The following is a 16,591-nucleotide window of genomic DNA, read 5'->3' as shown; positions in this document are numbered from 1 at the left end:
TGATCGTCTGCGCGTTTTAGACGACAATCCGTATACTTCATTACTTTGACCAAAGTGACTATAAACCAAGTGGAGACAACGAGTGCAATGGTGCATATCGGACGCCATTATGTGTCCGGCGAATCGCGGGAACGCGTCAGCCTCGGTTTGTTTCAGCCTCGTCAGTCTGCTCAATGACATTAAACAACATGATAGGCAACTCTGACGTCACTCCATAAGACTACAGGCAAAACATTGTATTTCATGATACGCTCCAATGCACATATTTCTCGTCGCCTTTCGCGTCCGTTTTCCGCTCGCTTTTGCTACTCGGCGTCTTTTTTACGTGTAGTACCTGCCTTTTTGCGCCTGTAACGAAACAAAATAATCTCTATATCTAAGAAGTTTTGCTTACTTGGAAAGCTGGAATAACAGGCAAGCTGTAAAGAGCAATTCTGGACATCATAGACGTTTTTTTTTTATCAGAAAAGATTACAAACGCGATAGCGGATTATTTTCCTCAATTTCAAATGCAATTACATATTAATATTTGCATTCCACTATTATTGCAACATTTGCAAGTTACAGTATTTATTATAAAAAATCGTAAAATTCTATGTACAACCATCAAAATCATTTTTGAACAAGCTTTGAATAAGGAAAGAATAATACATACACTAAAAATAACTTAATCTAAATATATGAACCTAAAATTAACAAAAATACTACAGTATAAACTCAATGTTTTAATAATTACATTCGTCCTGGCGTTTGGCATCTTTTTTGTGTCACCAGCATACTAAGGCCAGTCTGAAATGATTTTATAGTACCAACTCTAACTAACGAGGCCACATGATCATGGGTTTATCTGGATCTTTACGAATGTTTAATTAATTCCAGTAATGCAAAAAAGTTACTTTTATCATTTCATGTATAGATCAGTAAAAAAACAAATGACAGATTTTTTCGACAAGACATTTCGCACTACATTGCGTGGCATAGGATTGCTTGAATTATTATTGATATTGATTTTTAGTAACTAAGTCGTTGTATAATTATATTAATATACAAACACATGGAAATTTTCTGTTCGAAGTTGGTCTTCGAATTTGTCATATTGACTGCTGAGCTTATTGTGTTTTTTGATTGTATTGATGGAAATATGACAAATTAAACAATGTGCTTCAGAATTTTGTGAAGAGCAGAAATGTTACAACTCCCATTTTCTTCGAAAATGCCACCTTCTTCGTGTACTTTGCGTTTAATTTAATTACTCAAGTGTTTTATTCAAGTATTCTTTTGCTAGCTTGATGTGTATTCTTAATTGAGTCAAAATGTGGACAAAAAAAATTAATATTCCAAAACTACTTTCAGTAAATTGTTTTTTGTGTGAATAATCAATTTCACTTTAGAAGGTTTGAAAAATCTATTACATTTAGATAAAAAAAAAACTTCCAAAATACTATTACAATTATTGTTAAGCGTTCGAGGGCCGCACTGGAAGTTCTCTGGGGCCGCGAGTTTGAGATCCCTGGTCTAGATTGAAGTTGTTCAAAAAATATATTATAGTATTTTATCATGAATGATGATTATACCCCTTTCGGAATTTCTTCTATAGTACTACCAAAAGTTGATGAACCAAATATAACACAGGTGCAGTGAGGTACCCGTAATCCTCATTTCCAAAGCTGTTTTAAGTATGTCTGGCGTGTTTTGTGCCTTTTTACAAATAAGACCGCTTATGCAATCTTACGCTTTGGAATTTTTAGTTATTTTTTCTCAAGCCCTGCAGGATGTGGGGGCCATACACAACTCTACCGGAGGGTCAAATGTCTTTGCATGCCTCCATAGGTTGTTTTTCTATTGCAATTTTCTATTTTCAATTGCATTATATTTCTTGGAATCACACTGTCACTGATATGTCGCCAGACTTCTGATATCTCCACGTCTGCTATAGTTGTCCTGTGAATAAATAATAGGAAATTGAGATTAGACGAATAGTTGAAAGTTTTGCTTTATGTCGGCTTAATTTCTTGATTGATATACTTACTATTTCTGCTATTGCCTCTTGTGCTGCAAGAGTCTCACAATGCTTAGACAGGTTTGTCCACAACTTTCACATCTGAAGAAAAAGAGGAGATTTATTAATTTTCGTTAAGAATAAATAAAGCAGTCTATATGATTCAGAATGGAAAAGCTAATAAATCCAATATCTCATGTTTTATTTAAAAAATATTTTACTGAATTTTGGAAAATAAACCAACTAATAAAGGGGTTTAGTCAGAAAATTACAAGCATTCGTGGCTCCAAATACTTGAGAAATCAGACTATACAATATAGACCGGTATGAGTGACATGTTAGGTGAACTTGTTAACACTTTGATTAAATACGCAAATAAAAGTGAATGCGTAATAGTATGTTACAATGAGCAGCAATCAACAATGAGTATATATCCTCACTGATTAAAAAAATCTAACTGGAGGTGCATGAACTATTTGAAATCATAAGGAGTAAGTAAATATGTAATTTCGGCAAATGGGCAACTACGTACCGTACTGAATTAATAACTTCGTAGTATTTGACAAAGGCTGGCTTTCCCACATGTACTTAACAGTGCGATGCCCGGGTGTGATATACAACAATAGTATTCACCTTACCTTTTACCGATTTCTTTTTACCCCAACTTTCAAAAATATCATTAAAATCGACAACAACTGTCAAAGCAGGCACGAACACCATTCGTGCTACGCCTTGAAAGCAGCACACATCCGCTCGTTTTCGTCTCGTCAAGTATGTGCATTGGAGCGTGCTATCGAATACGATCTTCGGACAAAAATGCCGGAGTTGCGCATCATGTTGTTTAATGTCATTGGTCTGCTGATCAGGTTTCGTTTGTCAATTTGTTTGGAGATTTGTTACTGTTTTGCATTTTATTCGGGTAAACTTTTCTTCAGTATTTTTCTTTTGCTATTTGCCTAGTGGAATAATACTGGCATCGTGAAAGTTGCGATAGGCTAGGTATTCATTTTATTATCCCGTGTGAATTATGCAACTTCGAAACCACATATCTCACTAAACTTATATTATATTTAGACAAGTTTTATATTGTTCAAGAGACAATATAGAAGACTAATTATAATTATGAGATGGAGATAAAATGTCGCGATTATCGTACAGAAATCGGCAAAATTGAAAAGCCTGAATTTTTTAAATAAAGAATTCGAATAAAATAACTTCGAATTAAATAACAAAACTTCGAATTTTCCTTGTTTTAACCTAGACCTTGTTCCGAATGGTATCATTAGATTAAACTTATCGTACACGACTAAAATTGGCTAAGCTATTTGATTAAATGTTCTCCAATTCTTCACATGTTTAACTCCAGTTAAACAACCTAACTACTTCGTTACGCAGCGACGTTTCGCATTTACGTTGCAACGTAGCAGTTCTGCGTTCTTTATGAAAAACACATATCGCTTTCCCTCGCAAGTGTGAAACATCATTAACCTAAAGCAGGAGTCTCCAACATGGCCGGCGTCATGATTGAGATTTTTTCAGAAAAAAACTAAAATAGTACGATGCACTGATAAAACAGAATTTTTTTTCAGTCATAAACAAAACCTGTGGAGCTTCATTGAAAGCAAGCTTTTCCATAAGTGAGATGATTGCGAAATAGTCGCGTTCTTTCGTTGAAGAAGCGTTTGCTTCAGACGAGCGTTTGCATGTTGTCTTAAGACTAGCAAACCAACGCAAATTAAGCCCAAACATCGAGTCTCTCATCGCTACAAAACAGTGCAAAATATCCAGTGTAATATAGTGATCTTTGACCCGTGTCCGTTCATGTCTGAAGGTGACTTCTAAGTTCTGTACTTATCACATGTACTGTGATACATTAGTGGTTATGAGTTGGTACTGTGTGCATTACCTGTTTTAAGTTTATCAATCTGGAATGTGTTCTGTTTCGAATGTGAATAAAGTCTGCAATAGCAATATAGTTGTGCGTGTATACACACCACCTTACATTGGCGACGAGGATAAAGCAACGGTAACAGATAACGTTAACCTAAGTGGTAAAGGAAGCAAAGTGCAACCTCGAATACGGGAAAGACCTACGGAACTTAGTGTGAAGTAGTGGTCAACGGAAGTCAAGAGTCAACTAAGTGTTGTACAGTTTCAAATGCTAAGAAACATTTCAGAATTCTAGGGTCTCCCTAAAACCAGGCACTTGCGAATTCAGGCACCATTTTAGGCACTTTGATATTTTTTTTTATTTTAACCGTACGTCATTGGGGTTTCAAACTTACCTGAAAAGATGATTTGACTTTAAAAATAAATTTTTGCATCCCCATATTGCAATAAAACAACATTATTTCCAATTTATTAGGGTATAAATACTTTTTCAATAGTAAAATGTGGCAACATTGAATACAAAATATAGAAATCAGGCACTTGTGAAATTTCAGGCACTCGGTCAAAACCTATTTTACAATGTATCTGATTACTCTTAAAGCAGAAAATTTAATATATACAATTTGTATGGTTGAATTTACAACATTTTGGTAAAATACAATACCGTTTGTGACTGAGACGTGTCATATTTCGCAAGTGCCTGATTTTTCTCTGTGACAGTTGCCATATTTTTCGCAATTATTTTCTTAAATTATTTGCGTCAGAACTTACTATTCTTTGCTTTCTAACGCAAATTCATTGTTCCACAACAATTTGAGCGTTTTTAATAATGCAATGAGCAATATCATTTGACAACATATGGTCAACCATCGTACTTTCTGGATTTATTTGAAATTGAATATAAATGATAAAATCTGGCAACCTCGAGCACAAAATACTAAAACCAGGCACTCGTGAAATTTCAGGCACTTTGTAAAAACCTATTTCTCGATGTTTTTACTTACTTTGAAGTAGAAAATTTAAATATACACTCTTTGGTATGATTGAAATGACGTCTTTTTTGGTAAAAAACGATTGGGACTTGTGATGAGGGGGCAAATTTCGCAAGTGCCTGATTTTCATTTTTTTCGATTACAGTTGCCATATATTTTCACAATACTTTTCATAAATCATTTTCGTCAAAACTTAGTACTTCTCGGTAAAATGTTTTTTTAAGACAATCCGATGTATATTGAGTGGTATTCTTTTCGCTAATTTCAATTCGACGTCTGCCCGAAGATGGTGCAAGTATTTATATTTGAAGTGAGTACATACCTTTTCAAAACGCCCAGATGGAAGATTAAACAAGGCGGAGACAACAAAAATTCAATCACATTTGGAACATTGTCGCACTGCATCTTCGCCACTCATATACTCTGACATTGCGATGCATGAATTTTGCATTCTGGAAAATAATAATTGGATTGTCTGTTAAAGTGCGAAATGTATACGGGAGCAGGCCGGGAGCACGTACAATACCAATGCTGCGTTTGCAAGCGTTGGTATCATGATACCTGTGAGAAAGTATCGAAAGCGAAATTGTGGAAGTGTAAAATTTGTATTCCGTAAGTCGGTGTTGCAAATGTGGGTATTTTCAGGGCGCTCCTGTAGTATCCTATAAGCTCCAAAATGGTGCACAACCTGATACCTCTATGTTGGTACACATACTATGTTCGGGTTGTGCGCCAACTTTGTGCACATACTACGGGAGCACCATTTTCTGCACCCCCTATTCTGATGCTCATTCGCGACATGAAGAAACTATACGCCCGACATATAAAAGTAGGAAAATATACACAAAACCTTTTTATGTTTAATTTCAGAACTGACATTTAAAATTTTCAATTCTTAGAATTGTGGTTTTACTTAATTGCAAGATACTTAAATCATATCATGTCAAAATAGAACGAATAGTAAGGATTTTTATTGGATACTCAATATTTCTAATAATTTTCAAACTGAAAGCTTCAATTAGTGTTCACTCATACACTTCCTTTGTGAAGATGTGTTTTTAATGTTTTATCTCCTGATTAAATTTAAATTCAAATATATATCCCCAATTACTGATGGAGGAAGATTAATACGGCGAGCGATTAATACGAATCGAGAGTTTAATACGGCTTCTGTGACATTAAAAACAATTACTGTTTTACGTTTTTATATATTTGCAACTTTTTGAATAACGCAAAAAAATTCGTTGGCTGACTACTGGCGTGTTGAATATTAAAGGATTTTTAATGTAACATACGTTTAACGATGCTTTTAAGCCTAACTTTGGGCATATCAGCTACCTGATGTCATTCGCCGAGCGAATTTTGTTTAGGTGACATTGCCATCTCGTATTTACCATCTCGTAGCCATTTTTCTTATTTAGGAACCACGTGTTTTACAGTCAGCTGCTACAGCATGAAATAATGTACAAATAATTCTACGTAAACTATCCATGAAAAGATATTACAGTCAGATCTTCAGGTTGTAAAGAATATTATACAACAGTAACAGCAAGTGATTGAATATCTTTATTGTAGCCGTGGTTGAACACCGCTGGTTGTCAATATAGATTTTGCACAGGCTTTTATACATTTTGTGAACGGTAAATTATGTTCTATTAGGGGATAATGTGACTTGGACACGTATTATAAAAGATTCTATACGACATAAGTCAATTGTTTCTGTTATGTAGTTTATATGAAGTCATAGGCCAAATTACATTATTAAAATCGTCGTCCGATAACAATTAAAACTGGAATTTCAAACTAATATTGCCAGAATTACTACCTGGGTAATATATTACGTCTAAATTTTTATAACAAATTAGAAGAAATTTTGAACCAATTTCAAGGGTTCCAAACATTACTATAAAAATGTTGTCTGAATAACTAATATTCCCTACAGATCTGTTAAATTTAAACCCGTATTTAAATAATACATATGTCATACTCTTGAATTAATAAAAATAAACAACACAATGTCATTCACACTTTACAATATGCAAATAGTTTTGCAAAAGCGTGATTGGTTCAATTAAATACCGATTTCCGGCTGTAGATATTGATGTTAAAAGTTTAATTTCATTTATGCTAAGTGGAGCTCCCATACAAACATTGACTTTTATAAAATGATGCAATAGGGAAACAACATATAAAAAAAGATAGAGATATGGCAACTACCATTGACAAAACCAAAAAATCAGGCACTTGCTAAATTTGCCACATCCCCACTAGTGACAGTTCTTCTTGTTTTAGGCAATAAAAATACCAAATTCAGTCATACAAAATATGTATATTTGGATTTTCGGCTTCAAAGTAATCAAAAACATTGGGAAATAGTTTTTTACAAAGTGTCTGAAATTTCACAAATGCCTGATTTTCGTATTTTGTGCTTGCTGTTGCCAGATTTTATCATTCCTATTCAATTTCTAATAAATCCAAAAAGTACGATGGTTATCTATATGTTGTCAAATGATATTGCTCATTGCATTATTAAAAACCCTGAAATTGTTGTAAAACTAGAGAATTTCCTTTAGAAAGCAATGATTAGTAAGTTCTGACTCATATAATTTAAGAAAATTTTTCCGAAAATATATGGCAACTGTTATCGAAAAAAATGAAAAATCAGGCACTTGCGAAATTTTCCCCCTCATCACCAGTCCCAATCGTTTTTGTTTTTTACCAAAAAGACATCATTTTAATCATACAAAAGAGTGTATATTTTAGTTTTCTGCTTCAAAGTAAGTAAAAACATCGAGAAATAGGTTTTTACAAAGTGCCTGAAATTTCACAAGTGCCTGGTTTTAGTATTTTGTGCTTGAGATTGCCAGATTTTATCATTCATAATCAATTTCAAATAAATCCAGAAAGTACGATGGTTGACCATATGTTGTCAAATGGTATTGCTCATTGCATTATTATAAACGCTCAAATTGTTGTGGAACAATGAATTTGCGTTAGAAAGCAAAGAATAGTAAATTCTGACGCAAATAATTTAAGAAAATAATTGGCAACTGTCACTAAGAATAATCAGGCACTTGTATAATTTCAGGCATTTGGTGAAAACCTATTTTACAATGTATCTGAATACTTCAAAGCAAAAAATTAAATATACACACTTTGTATGATTCAATTTACAACATTTTGGTAAAATACAATACCGTTTGTGTCTAATGGAGACGTGTCATATTTCGCAAGTGCCTGATTTTTCTATTTCTATATTTTGTAATCAATGTTGCCACATTACACTATTGAAAAATTAATTATACCCTAATAAATTGGAAATAATATTGTTTTATTGCAATATATGGATGCTAAAATTTATTTAAAGTCTAATTATTTTGTCAAGTAAATTAAAAAACCCAATGACGTACGGTAAAAATAAAAAATATCAAAGTGCCTGTAAAAGTGCCTGAATTCGCAAGTGCCTGGTTTTAGGGAGACCCGAATTCGCATTCCTAAGTGGTCTTGGCTGTTTACAAGTTATTAACCCACAATACATATAGAAGATGACAAATCTACCAGATTTCAGATCATTTGATTGTGAAGACTTATCAAATGCTGGTCCCCGGTGGAAGAAATGGTTATCGCGTTTTGAAGTTTTAATGTTAGCCATGAACCTCAAAGATACCGAAGATGACAGAGAAAAGAAGAATAATCTTTTACTGCACTATATGGGTGATGAGTGCTATGATTGCTATGATATATATGAAACATTAAAAGAAGAATCTGACAAATTCTCAGACGTAAAAGATAAACTGACATCGTATTTCGTTCCCAAGTCAAACAGTGAATATGAAAAATATATATTCCGAAATTCAAAACAAGAGGAAGGTGAAAGTTTAGATCAGTTTTGTACGAGATTGAAGAAGATGTCATTAAACTGTGAGTTTGGGGAAAATCGTGATTCTGAAATTAAAAGTCAGGTTATACAAGGTTGCCTATCTTCAGAACTAAGAAAAAAAGCTCTCACAAAGTCAGTGGATCTCACAACATTGCTTGAGACTGGAAAAGCGATGGAGTTGGCTAAAGATCAACTGCGTGCAATGGAGAGTGAGTCATGTATCTAGGGAATATGTGGAGTTAGTTCCTACAAAAGAAATTTTTGAAAAAGAAGATTTCATCCAACAATTCTAGTCATTCAAGAGATCTGACAAAGCAGCATCAAAGTAATAAAGGTAAAACCTTTCATACAGAACAAAAATCATGTTTCAGTTGCGGTGGAGTGTATCCACACGCAGAAAAGTGTCCTGCATATGGTCGCAGATGTTATACCTGTTCCAAGTATGATCATTTTGCTAGATTCTGTAAAAAATCAAATAGTAAATTTACCAAACCCAAGTTGAACAGTATGCAAAATGAGCCTAAACATGATTGCAGAGATCATGAACTGAGTGAAATGAGCTCTGAGAATCATGAATATATTCTCTCAGTGAATGGATCAATGTGTAATTGCTCCAATAACAATAATCCTGCAAAAGTAAAGTTGGAAATTAACAATGTGCCCTGTTCTATTCTTATAGATAGTGGCGCAAGTGTCAATGTACTCGATTACAAAACTTTTCAAAAATCAAAAATTAGATCCAGTAAACCATGCAGATTGGAAACTGCAAATATTAAGCTTTATTCTTATGGAAGTAGAAAACCCTTGTTTGTAAAAGGAAAATTTCATGCAGTTGTAACCTCCAAGTGTGGCAAATGCATCAACACTGTATCCTACCTATGTTGTTAAATATGCAAGTGGTTGTTTGCTCTTTTTCAAGACTGCTAGTGATCTTGGTATTTTGAAAATTATTAACTCTGTGTCAAATGATCGAGTGGATCTCACTGAAAATATTTTAAGGGATTATAATTCAATTTTTCAAGGGTTGGGGAAATTGAAAAACTTCCAATTGAAGTTGAATATTGATGATTCTGTAAACCCTGTTCATCAGAAAGTCGAAAGTGCTGTTGCAAAACTGTGTGATGAAGACATTTGTGAAAGTGTGGGAAATTGTCCTACACCATGGGTCTCTCCTAGTGTATGTGTTCCTAAGCCTTGTGACCCAGAAAACATTCGACTATGTGTCGATATGCGAGCTGCCAATAAGGCAATAAAAAGGGTTAAACACCCTATGCCTACTGTAGATGAACTTATACATGATTTAAATGGATATAAAGTATTTTCCAAGTTGGACTTGAACCAGGGTTATCACCAAATAGAATTACACCCTGACAGTAGACATATTACTACTTTTAGTACCCATATTGGATTGTACAGATATAAAAGATTGAATTATGGAGTCAATGCTGCTAGTGAAACATTTCAATATTTGATTGAACAAGCATTGCATGGTTTAAGAGGTGTCAAAAACATCTCAGATGATATTTACATCGGTAGTGTAAATGAGGCTGAGCATGAAAAAGATTTAAGAGCCTGTTTGCAACGTATAAGAGACTGTGGTCTTACTTTGAATAAGAAAAAGTGTTTACTTTTTCAATCGTCTATAACGTTTTTTGGAAATATTTTTGGTGATAAAGGTGTGTCACCTGATCCAAATAAGGTTGAAGCTCTAAACAAGGCTGATAGACCTTCTGATAAGCAACAAGTTAAATCTTTTCTTGGTATGTCGAACTATGTGTCTCGTTTTATACCTAATTACTCAACTATTGTTAAACCTATACAAGAGCTTACTAAACAAAATGTTGATTTTGTATGGTGTGAATATTGTGAAAAAGCTTTTTGTGAATTAAAAAATAGTCTCCCAAGTGATACTGTGTTTTGCATCGTATTTCATGTGACCTTTGACCCGTGTCCGTTCATGTCTGAAGGTGACTTCTAAGTTCTGTACTTATCACATGTACTGTGATACATTAGTGGTTATGAGTTGGTACTGTGTGCTTTATCTGGTTTAAGTTTATCAAACTGGAATGTGTTCTGTTTCGAATATAAATAAAGTCTGCAATAGCAATATAGTTGTGCGTGTATATACACCACCTTACATCCAGCACAAGCAAATGAATATGTTTCATGTCTCGTTTTGTGTAAGATTTAAGTATAATTTCAACAAATATATTCAGATTTCATTTGTTATTTTTTGTGTATCAATTTTGTACCTAATTTGTTGGTTTGTGGCCCGCGTCGTCGATAAATTTCAAAAAGTGGCCCGTGATGTACTTTGAGTTGGAGATCCCTGATCCAAAACATACGTTCAAAGCAGATATTATTTGAAATGGTATTGTAATACCTGTTCACACCATGCCGAACGTTTAAAGTCTGCGTTTTGCATTAATCCTTCCAGAAGCTGATGAAATGTCTGAATTTTCTCGGGACAATTTTTCTTGATTTAACGAGCTGTTGCAACAGTTGCTCCAAAAATTATAGAATGTAAACGGTCTCATGACTAGCCCATTGTGCGGCCTGATGAATTTCATTGAAGCGTACAAGTTGCACATTATAACGTACAAAATTTGAAGACCATTCGCTGCGACTGGTGTTATTACAGCACTTATCAACTTATTGGCGGGATATTTCGATTCTTTTGCGTCGGAAAATGTAAAATATTTACTAGATGATCTAGCAACGCCATCATGTCTTCCACGTTCTCGTTGATAAAACTCAATTGTAATTTTAATGATATCCAATCGTGAATAATTAGCCATCATGTTTCCGGCAGAACCCTATGAAGACGCGGGGTTCAAATTTTTTGATTTGGCCATTCAGTTATGTCCCATAATCAGATACCAAACGTATATATCATGGCCCTTTTTTTTAGGAATTCTCATTTATGTTTGATCAATCGTTACCACAATCGTTACTTAACTCTTTTTCGGTCTTACACACATGATAAAAATTGATAGTTTTACCCAATATTTATGCCACCCATCCAAAAAAAGCAATCGTATTTTTGCGCGAATTAGGAACTATATTTCGCGCCAATATTAAGGCCTTTTAATTTTTCATAATATATGTTCGCCAAGTTACTTTTAGTGACAAATAAAGTTGACTGCTTCAAATATATTTTCCCATCCTGCCACAATGTGGCTTTTAAAATTTTGAAACGTTTTCGTGGTTAAATAGTCACGCAAAAGAGGTGGAAAAAATAAAATTACTGAAAAACAGTATGCTAGTAAAACTGCAGCAAGAGCTCAAGTCACATAGATAATATATATTATTTTATACACTCCAGATTATTAGATGTTCTTGTAAACTTGATATATACTGTTGTCCTCCATTCTATGCATGTAGTATATATTTTTTAATATATTCTGGCGATGTACACAATGTTGAAAATTTGATCATGTACAAATAGTTACAAGTTTCTGTAGTGTAATTTGTATTGTAGTTCTGTCAGCTTGTTAACGCGATAGAAACTTTTATAATGAAAAGTGTATCTCTTTGTTTAATATTTTTGGTTTTATTGGGTGTGGATTTATCGAGTTAAGTTGGATGACCTTAACCCTAACTTCGTGTATGCCGACCATACCGCCGAGCCGAGTTATCTGGGAAACATCTGCGGAAAATTAATTTTTCAGAAGAAAGTTCATTCGTTTTGCTGCTGCGAAAGTTTGGTCCGAATTATTGAGCATCGTTTTCTCATTCAACTGTTTAACGATCGCAGGTTTAAGTCACTCAGTTAGGATCATACAGTGATAGAACTCTGGACACAAAATGGCGGGTGTGACGTCACACCAGCGCTTATAACGTGACCAATGCATGTCCTCACTTGTGTTATAGTCACTTTGACAAGCCTTATTTTGTCACTATGGTGTTGTAGTGACGTAATTCTTGGTGTTGTATCTCACGAAAGATCAACTATTCAGTCTGGTCTTTATGTTTCATACTGTTTGTCTGGAAATGAGTTCTTTGAATTCTGTGATTCCGTTGTGACCTGGTCTACCATACAAAATGTCGGTCAGATGCATGTATTTTGTGTTTTGCGAAAACTGATGTGATATTGGATTCATTGATTTAAAATGCAACCTCAACATCACAAAATCATGATTACTTAGTAACAAACACTACTCCCATTCAGACTGTTCATTTGCTGCTCCGAAGCGTTCTGATAAGTATGGTAAATATGTGGCAAGCAAGTTAACTGAAATCAAGGGGAAAGATTTGAAGATGTTTGATGCGTCTGAAAATTCACTGACCGACACATACTTCTTTCTTACCACTTCATGACGGCTCCTGCCACGAGCGAACCGCGCTGTATCTTTCCATGGTTTTATGGCGGTAGCCCCGTTATATTCACAAAGTCATGTACGAGATTTTGGTTTACCATGCGGAATTATATCTAAATAAACCTGACACCGAGACCCAAATCAAAACTGCATCCATAAAACAAAAGATTTGTCATTCTCAGCGGCAGTCCTGCGATTTCAGCCTACATGCCTTGGTTCGTAGCGGCACAATTTTACCCGTCATTGGTTTTCAATTTGCTGCCGTGGTACCCCGCCTCACGCGATTGGTTTATGTCAACCATTGAGGTATACACCTCAATGATGGCAACAAAAAAGTACCGCCAAGATTTGGACATAGCGCCCATGGTTTGGAATATATATTAGAACATTTCATATTATTAAATAGCTTTCGTGTCCATATATTTAGCATTGTTCTCTTGTTGATATGGGTATGCGCATGCCTGCGGTATGCGATTACTGTGTCGATTTTTTTTTCTGAAGAATAATATAGGAGACTTTCTCGCAAAAGATTATGAACCTATTGTTGATATTGTACACCAGCTGACAACTTTTTTGCAGAAAAAGGATAATTAAGCGTAAGTTCAGATAGCGTAAACATTAACAAAAACCGCTTCTCGATATTTAGTGCACCGACTATACTATGACATTTTATTTTTCTGAATTTTTGCTTCATTTTGGGCATGATATTTGTATCACTACCATTTAAAAGGTCCATAGTACAATTTACTTTGATTGACATAGATCCCACCACTAACAACAACCAAAAAATAGAGGAGCGAGTAGTATCTTAATCGATCAATCATCGAAAACCGAAGCAGGAATGCTGGCTGAGCACTCAAAGGTTCACCATGCATCTTGAGTAAGTTTATTTTTAAAAAATATGTAATAAAATTTCAAAATATAAATTCTAAAAAATTGGTTATAAATTCCCAGGTTTGTTTGAAATCGTGATGACGCAAGGTCAGGCAATTGTTCCGATAATGGAGACATGCAGCTATCCAAATTTAAGTAAGTTCAAGTAAGCAGAGTGAAATGTGAAACAATAGTGAGTCGTAATCTTGCATGATTATACTTATTTGGACAAGTCGTGTTAATTGCAAAGTGTTGTATAGGAACAGATAAATGTGATAACCTGTACTCGTATTTGTACAATACAGCGGACCGACCGGCCCTACATATCTGTAGGGGCTTGCCTGAAAGTACATTTTAACGAATATGTTAGTGTTTATGAATGGAAATAACCGTTGATGCATTGGTAAACCTCTGGGCGTAGGTGAAAATGCGGACAATTGCAACTTCAAATATGTGCCAATGCAAAGTCTACACTTAATCGTAAAACTTGATTATATAAGTATATGACCGAACCTAAAACGATAACGTATTGAAAAGTTCAAGTTTCGTGCCCTATATTAAACATATTTTGTTTAAAAAGGATCTTTGGAAAGCCTGCAACTGGATGACGACATTCTTAGATTGTTTAATCGAGAATCAGTTCATGATCCCAAAACACGAGGAGTCGCCTTACCGAATTATCCGGAAGAAATATTTTTATCATCGAGTTATTGGACGCAGCAAAGTAGCGGAAATTGGCGACGTGTTGGTTGACGGACTCATTGACGAATGGTGATTACCTTGTACCAACGACTAACATACATACCCTTTGTACTAACTTGTGTTTATTTATTTCTAATTAACGAGGGTTTTAGTATCTTATAAAGTAGAATCGAGAGATATGCTAATATGAAAGTCGTATGTCCCGTCTGCCTTTACTAACGGGTAAAATTAAACGCGAGTATTAGAAACAGGGTCACGAAATAAAATGAAATAGCTAGTCATATATACTCGCACAGTAATTCAATTAACACAAAATAAAGTTCTGTTCCGGCATTTAATCTAACACATATGTAGGGTTTTGTTTTTTATCAATTCTAAAAAAAACATCGTGTTTTAAAACAAGGGCTCTGTATTTTTTATTGAAATACCCCTTGCATCGCCGCTAAACTACGCCAAAACGTTGCGTTCTGGCAGCTGGATGCTTAGCATACCTTGTTCTTAAAGTTGAAGTGAGTTTTTCAAAGTTATACAAACTGATTTATTAGATCACATTTCAATTTTCGCGAGGTGGTTAAGTGGTTTCGTCGCAGAGTCGTTCATGTAATGGCTTATAGGTTACGTCTCACTGTGCCAACCACGTTTGCGGTCGCACTGAACTACAGCTTGAGAAGGTGTGTATGGGCCTTTATCGATATTTGTAGCGTTCGAAGGATTTATTGCAAATATGAAGCGCTTGGCAATTTTCTACATCCATTTTCCTTCAACCTATTTAATACAAAAAAATCAAATAGTACCGCCATTTTGACAAAAAATACTTGATTTTAAGTGTTTTAAAACAATTCTTTTTGAACAAATCCGTACAGATGGGTCTTTACAGCTTCGAGAACGCAGATCAATAACATACAATGGAGCTATGAAGGTGAAACTGAAAAATGCCTATTTTTCCATTTGCGCGATGCTTGGGTCTACATCGCAAGCATTTAATTATATATAATTGAGTGAGTGCGAGCGTGAGTGACTATTTTAAGGACACAGAGTTGTAAGCGAGCTGATTTTAACCCATATACCTTACTAGAATCTGAATTCACAATTCCGAGCGCAATCCAGGGTTAAAATTGATGTATTTGTAAAATTTAATGAGATTGGTAAAATTATCTAATAATGTAAACAAATCTATATAGGGGATTCCAAATCCCAATACGTGTTAATTAGTTATATTTGAAAAATATGTTTATTTTCCAGTTGAACTAAATCCAATCCTGTACAGAGACTCGGCTCAACTTACAACTCGGTGTCGATAGTACGAAATAAACTTATTGTCTAGGCTAGGTAGTATTAGATTTAGGCATTTATCCCACTAGTAACGGAAAACTTCTTCAGTCTCCACCTTTGGTCCAGCAAAGTAGTAATTCATCCTATACGAATATTCGTAGTTGTTGGGGAATCTGCTATTTCAATGAAGTACTTACTGCGTGGTGCTGAACGTTTTCAACGTCGTCAAATGCATCAACCATCTAGCTAAAGACTATTCAAATATTTGGTAAATATAAATGATAACATTGTAATGTAATTCGTAAACCTGTTTGGTACATATATATGGTTCCATGGTACGCAATTTACTAATTTGGAACCAGCCAAATGCTATGCTAATAAGTGACTTTTTGTCGCGATGGGCTCGGTGATTAGTGCGTTAACATAACTACGTCGGTATCGTATTCGCATTAATAAAGATCTCGAACAACGGCTAATCCTTTGCTCAACCTGAGCTCACCAACAGTGCAAAGGTTACTCCCTACGGTTAAGTAATACTTCGCTTGTACAAAGTCTGGTCGGTACAGGGGTGAGAAACACCGAATCCAAATTAATGGGTAATTTATTTATAAAAGTCATTCAAATCATATTCTAAATTCACGTATTGTACATTATTTTAACAATT

The 16,591-nt window shown here is 34.7% G+C and overlaps 1 long non-coding RNA gene across 1 annotated transcript; it reads right to left on the bottom strand.

The window, feature by feature from the left end:
* Nucleotides 1-1,765: 1,765 nt before the first annotated feature.
* On the bottom strand, nt 1,766-2,853 carry LOC144432086 (uncharacterized). Its single transcript, XR_013480364.1, has 3 exons — nt 2,638-2,853; nt 2,030-2,101; nt 1,766-1,941 (listed from the first exon to the last, which is right to left on the bottom strand). It is a non-coding gene; the product is annotated as an uncharacterized LOC144432086 (long non-coding RNA).
* Between the last annotated feature and the right edge of the window lie 13,738 nt (nt 2,854-16,591).

Source organism: Styela clava, chromosome 14 (assembly GCF_964204865.1).
Source record: "Styela clava chromosome 14, kaStyClav1.hap1.2, whole genome shotgun sequence".
Classification (NCBI taxonomy): Eukaryota; Metazoa; Chordata; class Ascidiacea; order Stolidobranchia; family Styelidae; genus Styela; species Styela clava.
Note: the sequence above shows the minus strand (reverse complement) of the source record. Positions and strands in the feature narration are given on the sequence as shown.